Source organism: Plectropomus leopardus, chromosome 3 (assembly GCF_008729295.1).
Source record: "Plectropomus leopardus isolate mb chromosome 3, YSFRI_Pleo_2.0, whole genome shotgun sequence".
Lineage (NCBI taxonomy): Eukaryota > Metazoa > Chordata > Actinopteri > Perciformes > Serranidae > Plectropomus > Plectropomus leopardus.
The window spans coordinates 9,861,628-9,874,672 of NC_056465.1; positions in this window are offsets into that span (position 1 = coordinate 9,861,628).

A 13,045-nucleotide genomic window follows, 5' to 3' on the forward strand; every position below is an offset into this window, starting at 1 on the left:
ACCCAACTAATTTTAAATCTGTAATTATGAATATAGTTCACCTTACTTCTTTTTACATCTACTTATGTATTTTTTGTGTCTTTCTTATTTACTATGCTGACAATACTGTTGTCTTTGGTGCTCATGATGTCCACGCTAATATTGTTTGAAGCATGTCCATATTGACAAAAGTTTAAACATAAACCTGTATTTGTATGTGTAATCTAAGCAGCAAACTAACGTTAACTCCAGCAGGTAGCCAGCAACCCAGTTTTTTACATCCAAAGACTTTCTATAAAAATGAATTGCTCGGCAACCAGACTGGGCCTCTAATTGAGACAGATGTTTATTGGTCAAAATGTTGAGCTACACCGGTCTAGTAAAAGAGACTGGGCGTCTATTTGGGACTAGGCTTTTATTTGAAGTTGTATGGTATATTTCTCCGAGAATCACAGAATAATTTGCTTTAAATCTCTTTTCTAGCTCCATGTCCTCCGACTAACTTGACTGCCAGAGCAGACTGTGGCACCAACATGGGAACGCTGACCTGGGCGCCGAGTACCCACGCTGTCTCCTACACAGCTACAGTGACTGGCACCCACAACCATGTTGTTTCTTGTACATCCAACACAACCACCTGCTCAGTGAAGCTGGATTGCGGACACCAGTACACAGCGGTCGTGATTGCTTCCAGTGCGACATGCAACAGCAGCACGGGAGCATCCTTAACTTTTAACTCGGGTAAATGACATCTGCAGAATGTCTGCGTTGTCCTTTCAATGTTTTTAAGCTCAAAAACAAAGAACGAATGATTAAATTAATCATCTTTCCCTCTTTCCCCAATCCTACAGCTCACTGTCTGCCGGACAGGGTTGAAGCAGACCTGGACTGCAGTGCCAACTCCTTCGCAGTGCAGTGGAGGGCGAGTATCGATGACGTCAGCTCTTACACTGCCATGGCCATCGGCAGCGATAACACCCGTGCAACCTGCGACTCCCAGACTACAAGATGTGACATTGCGAACCTAAACTGTGGCGTCACCTACAGCATTGTTGTCACCACATCATCAATTGACTGTGGCACCATCGAGGGCTCTGACTACAGCGTACAGTCAGGTAGTAAAAGAATCTAAATGTAAAACTCACATCTGCTTTTTCTTCCTTACCATGAATTACTATAACACTCGACCTTTCTTATTCACCTACCTCGTCACCCTCAGCCCCCTGTAAACCAGAAGGTGTGATGGTTGATCTACAGTGCAGCACCAACATGGCATTAGTGACGTGGGGAAACTCAGGGCCGGACCAGACCCAGGTGGTGACAGCAGTGGACAGCAGAGGGATGACCATCACCTGCAACTCCAGCAGCTCTAACTGCACCTTCGACCAGATGACTTGTGGGGAGACATATGTTATCAACGTGGTCGGCCACACGAATACATGCAGCAGTGAACCAGCTGTTGCAAGTGTTAAAACAGGTAACAATCATTTAGCAAGGAATAGAGTACAGCAAGCTAATAGCATTACAAAGCAGGACTGAAACTATTGTAAAGATATAATCAGAAGCAGAGAAAGTGGAATTCAAGGCATGCCAGTGTAAGAAAATATAACTTTTAGAAGAACCACAATGAAACATGGTGAAGGCAAAACTTCTGTGAATGTTGTACTCACGTGCACAAAGGTGGATAATGATCTTTTTTATCAACATGTATGTTAAGTGAAAAGACCTACAGAAGATTTTTTAAAGTTCCAGCTCTGCATTTATAGAGCTATCAAGAGCCAACATTTTATACTCACAGGTAAAAGATTTATTTTTATAAGCTTGGTTGGTGAACTGACTATCTGCACTCTCTATACACAAAGTTGTAAATTAGTAATTAATTTGATGGAATTGGACATGGAAAGACCCTGGAAAAGTCCTTGAATTTAACAAAGAATAAAAACCATATCCTGTTATTGTGAATGCTGGGTCATTGTCACACTATCATTACTTACTGGGACACATTGAACAGAACTAAGCCATTGTTAATGTTATTAGAAACACCTGCACTTGTCTTACTATGACAAATCAAAGCAGTGAAAAGGCTGACTGTACTTAATTACAGTAAATGTATTTGGTTACTTTCCACCATGAATGCTGGCAGTACACTACAATCTTAAGTGATGGAGGGAATAATAGTGTTCAATAATGACTATAAGGACTAGACTCAACCCTTGACCCTGCCTCTCTCTCTCTCTCTCGCTCTCTCTCTCTCTCTCTCTCTCTCTCTCTCTATCTTTCTCTCCACCAGCTCCGTGTGCTCCCTCCCACCCCACTGCACGAGTGGACTGTGGGACCGGTATCACTGTGGTGACATGGGATTCAGCACTTGGGGCCACATCGTACACTGTCTTTGCTCGGGGCAGTCTGGGTCACAACGCTGAATGTAACAGCACTGACACCAACTGTGATTTCCTCAGCCTGGCATGTGGGCAAGTGTACAATATTACAGTGGTGGCTCGCCATGAATCCTGCATGAGTTTGGTCAGCGAGACCATCACTGCCACCACAGGTAATAAACAAAAGCAGCTAAACAGTGATGTCGCTGTCATTGCTAAAAGATGCTGCTGTGTGTCTCTGCAAAGTAACAAAGCAACCATATGTCCTTGTTTGACAGTTGAAGGGCTTTACATTTTAAAGGACTAGTCATTTTTATTTTACCCACTTTTTGAACCGCATAAAAAGAATATATAAGTTGAGTTTTGCTGAACTGATTTGGATCAACCCATTCCTAGCTCAAGCTCTATGTAACAGAAGCAACTGCACTTGACAGACAGGTTTTTCCATGTGAAAATGCTTCCATAAATTTTAAATTACTTAAAACTCTACACCTGTTTTTGTATTTTACAGATATTAAATTTTACCATCTATATATTTATTTTTTCTTCTCTATATCCTTCTCTGTCTAGGTCCTTGTCCCCACAGTGGTCTAATGACTTCCCTGGACTGCGAAACCAACACTGCTGTTGTACATTGGACACCAGGCAGCGGCATCCTCTACTACAACGCCTCAGCTGATGCCTTTGACATTTTAGACCAGAAGACCTGCAACACCAACGGCTCCTACTGCAACATCACCTCTCTGCGCTGTGGGGAGAGCTACAGGGTTAGTGTCAGCGGACAGGGACAGAACTGCCTGAGTCCTGCCCAGGACTGGAACAGAATCAACACAGGTAACTTGACATACTTTATAGATTTTGTCGGCTTGCTACTGTAGGCTACTTTTTTCTTTAGCCATTACTTATAGCCAACTTATTATTTAAACTGTTTATATCTTACGTTCAGCAAACTATTAAAATTATTTAGCCATTTATTTAAGTCAGTATTTCAACTGTTTTCCCAATGTTTTTTCCCAAAATGTTCAACTTTTCATCAGTTACTTCTAACTAGCTTTCACTTTCATCTTTTTATATTGATATTCATTTTAACATAGTTTTTACACTGTTTATCAATCAGCCACCACCGAGAATATGGGGCTATTTTGACTTTATAGTTACTTTTTTACAGTTACTTTCAGCTATTTGTTTCACACATTTTTCATGTATTTTTAGTAAATTATTTTGACTATTTATCCATTACTTTTGGCCAACTGTTTCAACCGTTAAGCTATCATTTTGAGAAAATTTACAAGTTTCTCTCATTTACCAATTTCAGCAATTTGTCCACTAATTAAAGGCAGTTATTTCAACTGTTTCGGTACTTTCATCTAACATTTTTTACTGTTTATGAATAACTTTTACACTACTGTTTATACGATTTATCCAGTACTATCTCCTCAACTCCTCTCCTTGCTTTGTAACCACTTTCAGTATTACGTATATGTATTAGGTAAACATTTTGTAATTGCACATCATGAAGGTAAACCGCAGAGAAAAAACGCTGTCCACACTCTTTTATTGCATTTTATGATGCTGCAAATGATGACTTTGCATTTATTTTTCACTTCTTCAGCTCCCTGCCCTCCAACCCAGCTGAGGGTCGACTCTTCCTGTGACTCGGACAACATCACAGTGTCGTGGCAGACCTCGCAGGGCTCCGTCTCCTACATGGCGCTGGCTGTGGATACACAGGGCCGCCAGTGGTCCTGTAACACCAGCAGCACCACCTGCCAGATATCTGGTCTGACCTGTGGACAACAGTACCAGGTTTATGTTGCTGGTGTTGATGCAAACTGCATCGGAGCCAAGAGTGAGGTTGAAGTGATTCACACTGGTAGGTGTTTTAACCAAAGTCAAATTTGGTTTGTCTTTGGTTACTTGAAACATTGTGTGAATTGTGATGAGCTTATCTTATTCATGTCTCCTTCAGATTTCACAAATCTCCACTCTCCTTGGCTCACATACCTGTGACGGTATCAAACCTGTGACCCATACAGATGTTTTCCATTTGCTCTTTCTCTCTCCAGCTCCGTGTGTGCCAATGAATATACAGAACAACCTTGACTGTTTGTCCGGTGTCCTCAACGTTACCTGGCAGTCAATGGGTGACTTTTCTCAGTTCCGCACCTCCGTGGTTAGCAGCAGAGGTCACGTCAGCGTCTGCCAGACGAACAAGCATCACTGTGTAGTGCGCAACTTGCACTGCGGCCTGACCTACAACGTTACAGTGGTGGCCCAAGATGAGGCCTGCAACAGCTCCCACAGCCTCATAACGCAGGTCCTCACAGGTGGGTAGAGCTCTGGCTGATTGTTACAGTACATCTCATTACAAAGACACAATGTCATGCTGTGTGAAAACCTTGAATCCCCAGTACTTCATCTTCTAAGTACAAAAACTGTGTGGTTCTTGATGTTTGCGCACTTTTGAGCCTAGATTTGGATTCGATTCAAAAGATTAATAGATACGTCACCTCACTTCACCCCAGAATCAAAAATGCATATTTTCCCTCTTAACTATATTGCAATTAACCAATATTGATTGTTTTGATGTGTGTTGCCAAGTGTCTTAACTATTTGGAGAAAAATTTTCTACCGAACTATACATGCTAACTGTATCTACTGCTCGCTCATATAGCATCACTGAGCTAGCTAATGTGGCAGCTCAGCGGAGGAGGGAGCCATTAATGTTTACATGTCGTTCACGAGTAGATGCATGCTACCATTTGGACAGTGATATGGTTGGGGGATGTAGTTTGGTAGAAAGAAAATAGTTCCTACATGAAACTGCTCATGACATAGTCTGTGGATTATCTTGGTCATGATTTCTGTAAAGAGACATTGCTATTGAATTTTGCAAATGTATTTTTGGCGCTTTGAGCACCACAAGCTGAGCGCCATCTAGTTCCATTATATTTGACAGAAGGCAGGCAAACAAGCAAAACATGCAAGTTTAGTTGTGATAGTTTTCAGTGAATGCAGGGGTACATTAGTATTTTAGTTCGGAAAAAAGGTGGTCTTTTAATTTTCTTATTTACCCTAAATTTCTTTGTTGTCCTATTGTCTTTCAAAAATAAGTATTTTGTCCCTTTCTTATATGAGTGTCTTGTGCATTAGTTTTACCTTCTTCTTTTATCCTCACCTCCTCTTCTTTTCTTCCTTTCAGCTCCCTGTCCTCCACCGGACTGCCTTCCCACTGTCAACTGTGCAACCGGTGTTGTATCTGTAACCTGGAGCAACAGCGTGGCGGGAGTCGACTACATGGTGTCAGCGGTGGACGCTGCAGGCGGCCGACACAACTGCAGTGGCACAACCAGCGGCTGTGATCTTAGCATGCTGCAGTGCGGTACAGAGTACAACGTCACCATCACACCATCAAGAGACGGATGTGTGGGCAGAGACAGCCCCACAAAAATGATCAAGACAGGTAAGGATGAGTAATGTTTTACTTTTACTGGAAAGAAGAGGCAGATTTTTTCTCTTTTTTTGTACAAATACTCTTCTTTTATTTTTCTGTTTTATCAGTTTCATTTCATTTTAGGTTATTTTGATCCTCTGTTTCATTTTACTCTTTTAAATCCTATTTGTGTCTTTTTACTTAACTTTGTGTATCTTTTGTGTCAATGCGTCTATTACATATGTGCATTACTTTAAATTACTGTGTTGCTGAAGGTGCTTGGCCTGCCTAACCAGAAGGAAGACTGAAGATTTCTGCGTTAAGAAAGGGTGTACTTTCCAGATTATTTTAATTATTTGGCAAACTTTAAATTTTTTCATTTTTTATTTTATTTTATTTTTTTGACCTTGCATCTGTCTCCTTGTCATGATCACATTATCTTAAGAATGCCTTAAGAGAAAGTTTTCATACTTGGCACAGACGTCCACTTGAGTAAACAATCAACTGGTAAGACTTTGGTGGTCAAAAGTCAAGGTCACTGTGACCCGTCTATCTCATTTTTATGAATGTGATATCTAAAGAACACCTTGGGGGAATTTCTTTAAAGTTGGCACAAACATTTATTTGAACTCAACCATGAACTGGTTAGATTTTTGTGATTTAAGGTCAAGATCAGTGTAACCTTGCATCAGTCTCGTGAACATGATATCTCAAGAACGCCTTAAGGGAGTTTTCTAAAATTTGGCACAAATATTAACTTTGAGTCAGAGATGAACTGATTAGAATTTGGTGGTCAAAGGGGGAGCTTACTGTAATCCCGTCCATCTCATTCTCACGAATGTAATATCACACAAACGCCTTTATACTGAACGGTTTTGAAAACTATGTAGTACTTGAGTGACTGTAGAAATCCGTGTTGATGAGCCCTGCGTTCTTATGAGGCAGCCATAACACACAGCAGTAATGTTCTCCTGCAACTTTTCAACACTGTGAAAATGTTCGAAATGAATATATTTCACTGTCAGGGTTGAAAGCGTATCGTGTAATAAAAATGAGGCCGCACAACTAATTTTCTGACCCGTTTCCTCTAGTTCCCTGCGTACCTCGCCTGTCTGACGTGGAAATTGACTGTCTGATGAACTCAGCCTGGGTGATGTTTAACGAGTCTGCTGGGGCTGAGGACTACGTTGTCATGGCAACGGACAGCCAGGGTGATATGGAGTCGTACGAGTGTAACTTCACATCAGACGGAATGTGTGCTCTGCCACCGCTGATTTGTAGCCAAAACCTCACCTTTACCATGAAGGCCCGCGACCAGCAGTGCTCCAGTGCACCCAGCAATGCTGTCACAGTTGAGACTGGTAAATGAAAAATACAAAGAATCTATAATATAAATTAATATTAAAAACAGTATTTATCATTTAAAAAAAAACAGTAGACTTGGAGGCACAAACATAGTGTGCTGTGTCTGGTGATTGTCATTTTTGGTTTACTTGACTTCAATGGATATTTTCAGTTCCCTCAAAACATTATGAATGGTTTTTGCTTTGTTGAAATTATTTCAATAGAAAATTCTAAAGGTCTGCACTCACATAGCTACAGACCACACAGCTAGGAAAGGAGGATAACCTTGCTCGATAAAGCCTGATTAATGTAGAATTTTTCCAAGTTATACCAACTTAAGAAGGGTAAATTCACAGATAACCAATTTTTGAATTTTTGAGCTATAACGAAAAAAGACTTCTTCTATGTGGATTAGCACGATTTTTGTTTTTACAGATATTACCATACAAAGGTATTTATAAGGCTGTCTTCTTAAAAAAAGGAGAAAAAAAGGACGTAAAGAATTAAAGAATATTAAACATGATTACAACGCTGACAACCAATTCTAGAAATTAACCAATGACCTGCTTTGCCAGACCCATGGCTTATCTTTGCTTTGCAGGTTTTGATGTCAGCAACACCATCTTTGGAGAATTAGTCCCATACCTCACAGCTTGTATATACATATACACACACATATATATATACGCAGATACTGACATACCTGTTATATATATCTGTATCAGCCAATAATATTGGCTTACCGAACAATTGTTCAGGCTTTACTGCTCTGTATTAAAGGTGACCTCTATTTGCTTATTTTTTTCCATGCATTAATTAAACCATGATGATCTAAATACATTTTTTGTATAAATCAGACATTGATTAACAAATGGAGGAATATTTTTCTAGTAACACCATTTGTTGGTTTTGTAGCTCTTTCAGATTCATGTATATCAGCTGAAGCTACTTTGTTTTTGTTGTATAAGTACAAATCCAAGGTTTATGCCATATAAGGGAAACAATCTGGAATGGTTAATTTTAAATAGTAGCTCACAGTTCTTCTTCTTCCCCAGCTCCATGTCCTCCCGAGGACATAGATAAACTTGTGAGCTGCGACAACAAGACGGTCAGCGTCACCTGGTCAGCTGTTCCTGGTGCAGTAACGTACACAGCAACGCTCGAGCAGATAAACGGTGGCACCTCCTGCTGCACCACATCGGACAGTGGCTGTGACATCACAGATCTGCCCTGTGGAGAAATGTACATTTTATACCTCATGGCTGAGGGACGAACATGCAACAGCACCCAGAGTGAAGGGGACATGGTCAGAACAGGTGTGGTATAACACTGTACATGCCACACACCTACTTTAAAGAAATGTTAAAATATTTGACATCAGAGAATATAATAATCACAGCTGCAGTGTTCAGGATTTATGGGATAAACAATTGCAGAAATAGCCTAAATGTCAGTATTGACACTCCCCGCAGTGCCTTGTGTTCCTCAGAACCTCGATGCCAGTCTGAACTGCAGAGACAATTCTGCCTACATGTCGTGGAACCACAGCAGGGGAGGACAGCTTTACCGTGTGAGGGCAGTGGGAACTGATGGCCACGTGGACGAGTGCAGCTCCCACGAGAACCGCTGTGAACTAACAGGTCTGCGCTGTGGACAGCTTTACACAGCCACTGTGTTAGCAGAGGACCAAGACTGCCAGAGCAAAGAGAGCGACAGTGTGACAATCAGGACCGGTATGTTAGGACATTCATTATTTTTGTTCATGAATTCTGACATGCTGTTATTTAAATTTTTTTTACAAGAACGAGTTATCCAGAGCTGCAGCAAAGAGACTGTTCTCAAGTGTTTTTGATTTCTCATTTTCTGGTCGTAAATTTTGTGCAGGTAGTGCTTATTTCTGTTTCTTGTCATTCAGAGCAAGATGGTAATGTTCATTATATATACATACATATATACATATATACATATATATATATATATATATATAACACACACACACATATGTGTATTTATTTATTTTCGGAAATCATGACATCAGGTATGTTCAAAATATATTCACTCAAAGTTTTAACAAAAATTTGTGGGTCTTAGAAACAGGCTTACAAGTTACTGTGGGGGGGGGGGGGGGGGCAATTTTTATTTTTTTTGAAAATTATTTTCAAAAAAATTTCAATATAATTATAATATTTTTACAATACACAATTATTAATAGGCTAACTGTTATCCAAAAGTCTTTTTGCAATCATGTGAGCTAGCTATCACTAAATCACTGTGTGGCATCTATCCATTATGGTAAACTAATTTATTAACATTTCCGTTCTATTGAAACATATTATTTGCCAGGTAGATGAAGTGTTATTCCAAGTCTAGGTTATGTGTTGACTAAGTTGACTAACTGTCTGCTGCCTGGAGCTTCATATTTAGCGTGCAGACATAACATAGATATTCATCTCCTCATTTAACTCTGGGCAGGGAAACCATTATTAACCATATAACCATATTTTTTTAACTTTGAGACTTAAAACTCTCCACTGCCTCTTGTTTGTTTCTTCTCACTAGCACCGTGCACACCTGAAAATGTCTCCTCTGTGGTGGATTGCGAGGAAAACACTCTGAGTGTGTCCTGGTCTGAGAGCCCAGGAGCGGACTCCTACATCGCCACAGTGCAAGACAGTCACGGTCACACCACAACCTGCCTGGGCACAACCGAAGGCTCCTGCAGTGTGACAGGACTCAGCTGTGGCCAGATTTACCACGTATCCTTGGTCTCCTCTGATGGATATTGCGACAGCCCGGCCAGTTCTGTGGTTGACACACCTTCAGGTGGGACAGAGTCAAGTGACGGACATGTATCTTAAGGATGGAGGCTGGAATCAGAAATGAAACAAATAAGGGCTTGTCATAGATTCTCTCAAAGTTGAGGGGATTTTTGACCTTTTTAGGATCACGAAACCCTTTAGATAAAACCAAGATTTTATTTTGCTAAAAATTTATTAAATTTAAAGGATATGTCAGTCATATATGTCAGTTATGAAACATTGCATACAGCTGTTACTGTCAAAAAGTTAGATAATGCATTAGCAACATAAATTCCATTCACTGTATATTTATCATTATTAACAAGCTTGTCTTTCAGTTTCACTTTAGTTTGTTTTTAGACATTAGGGCAATGAGGTGAGAAACCCAAAGGAAACTAAAATCATGACTGTCTTACCTGTCCTCCCAGTTCCCTGTAAGCCGAGTCATATCAAGGCAGTGATGGACTGTCACATGCAGTCGGCCCTTGTGTCGTGGTACCCAAGTGATGGAGCTCTGTCGTACATGGTCACGGCCACCACCGAATCTGGCCACTCTGTCACCTGCGAGGCCAACACTACCAACTGTGACCTGGAGGGGCTGCTCTGTGGCCAGACCTACTCTGTCTCTGTGACAGCTGCGGGAGAGACCTGCAGCTGCGTCGCTCACATGACAGGACAGCTGGACACTGGTGAGTGACAGCACACAGCACAAAGCTCCTTAAAGTCTCCTGTAGCTCAGTAATGTGTTTTGATATTTATTATCACTTTTATTATTTACTCATTAACACTTTCTCCCAGAGCCGTGCATCCCTGAGCACATCACCACTCAGTACAGCCTGACGATCGGACAGTTGCAGTGGGACATGACAGATGGTGCTGGCTACTACACAGCTGAAGGTGTAACAGAGGAGGGCCTGATGGTCTCCTGCATCACCAACGACACCTACTGCGCCATGTACAACATGGGATGTGGCCAGACGTACAGCATCAATGTTACAGCACACAATCACGTGTGCAAGGGTGTGTCCACCTCAACCGAAAGCGTTACGATTACGACAGGTGAGAAAACACTGTCAACGAGATGAAAACTTTATTCCTTTTTTTTATTATTTATTTGTTTTCTTTATTTCTTTTTTTTAACCGAAAAAATATCTACCACTATTTTGATAGCTGTTTAAGTCATTTTTTTCAAGTACAAATACCAAACCTTTTGTGTTGCCAACTTCTCAATTTTTGCGTATTTGCTTCTTTTCATGTTCTAAGTGATAGTGAACTAAATCTCTATGGGATTTGGAGAGTCAATCAGACAAAACAAGACACATAAGAGCATCACCTTCAGAAATTCTACTGTCATTTTGCACTGAAATGATAAATCTGTTTATCAAAGAAATAACAGATACAGAACTGATACAGAAATGAAGACTTAGTTGCAGCCCTAGGACAAAATGCGTGGATGTGACTAACTAGCTAACTGTGTCACTTTTGGCATGTTTTTAGTATTTGTTGCTGTGAATATTAGAATTTAAAAATATTCAAAGTAAGATTGTGTAGTGTATTTGTGTTGTTTATTATACAGTATAGATGAAACACCCTCCTGCCTCTTTTTCTGCTCTCAGAGCCCTGCCCGCCCAACAACGTGCAGACCAATGTGAACTGCCAGAATGACATGGGAATCGTGTCATGGGAGGCCAGCTATGGTGCAGTGGGCTATGAGGCCATTCTCGCCGGGCGCGACGGACACTCTCTGTCCTGCTACGCCACAGACACTTTCTGTAATGTCGAAGGCCTACATTGTGGAATCGTCTATTACACCAATGTCATCGCTATTGGAGAGACACTTAACAGCAGCACCTCCACTACGGTCCTGTTGGTCTCAGGTACGGTGCACTTTATTATGCCTCTACAGTGGCGACAGCTGTGGAGGCATTATCTTTTGTGGTTGTCCGTCTCTCTGATCATATTCTTGTGAATGCAATCGCTCAAGAACACCTTGAGGAGATTGTCATCAAATTTGGCACAAACGTTTGCTTGGACTCACTGATGTACTGAGTACTAATCTCTAATAGGATGAAAGTGATGATATTTCATATCCAAATGGTCAATTTCAACTTTATTGTGACGTAATTTTTCTGTCCCTTACTCAATGTCACATCTCAAAAATTGAAGAGGAGACATTTGGCTATAGTCCTTACCAACTAAGCACTGTGTGCTTCAATAAAATATACCCTGTGTTTCTGACCCTAGTAGTGCTATGGAGTAGTTTCTTGATGGGTGTGTTTCTGTTTTATTTATATCTTGTGTATTTACAAGTTGTCATGATATCCCACAGATGAACAGATGGCGGTAATGCTCAAAGAAATTTAGCAACACATTTGCAAAATGCAGTGACACTGAAGACTGTAAACTAGCGAGCAAGAATATAAACAGTGCAGGTTTCGAATGTCAGAAAACTTAATTTACCTTCCATTTATTAGTAAGAATTGTGGTGTTCAGGGTGGTGGTCACATAAGCTCTTAATATGCAGTTTACTGGCATTATTTTTCAACTTTTAAGACCTAGCTTTTGGGACTTTGACAATATGTGTGAAGATCAGTGCACCTTTGAAGAGTGAGCAATGAAATTGCATTCATGTCTTGTCATGTCTTTCCATCTCTTCTGTCTGTAGCTCCCTGTGCTGCTGTAGATGTAGCAGCTTATTTGGATTGCGACAATGATACTGCCAAAGTCTCTTGGAGTTCAGGCAATTTAGGAAACTCCTACAGGGTGATGGCCGTGGGAGCTTATGGCCACTGGGCTTCATGTGAGACTGATGAGGATGAGCATATGTGTTATTTGACGGGGCTGCAGTGTGGTCAGATGTATAACGTCAGCCTCACAACCGTCAGCGACCAATGTCAGACTGAGACACATACTGACGTCACCTTCAGCACACGTGAGTTGAGCAACATCTCAGCCCAGAGTAGTTGGCATTGAGTGAATGACATCACTGATACTTAACTTAACATGTTGTCCAGGGCCCTGTCAACCTCTGCGCGTCGGAGTGGACCTGCAGTGTGGCACCAGTACAGCCAACATGTACTGGGAGGAAAGTGAGGGAGTTGAGCTCTACATGG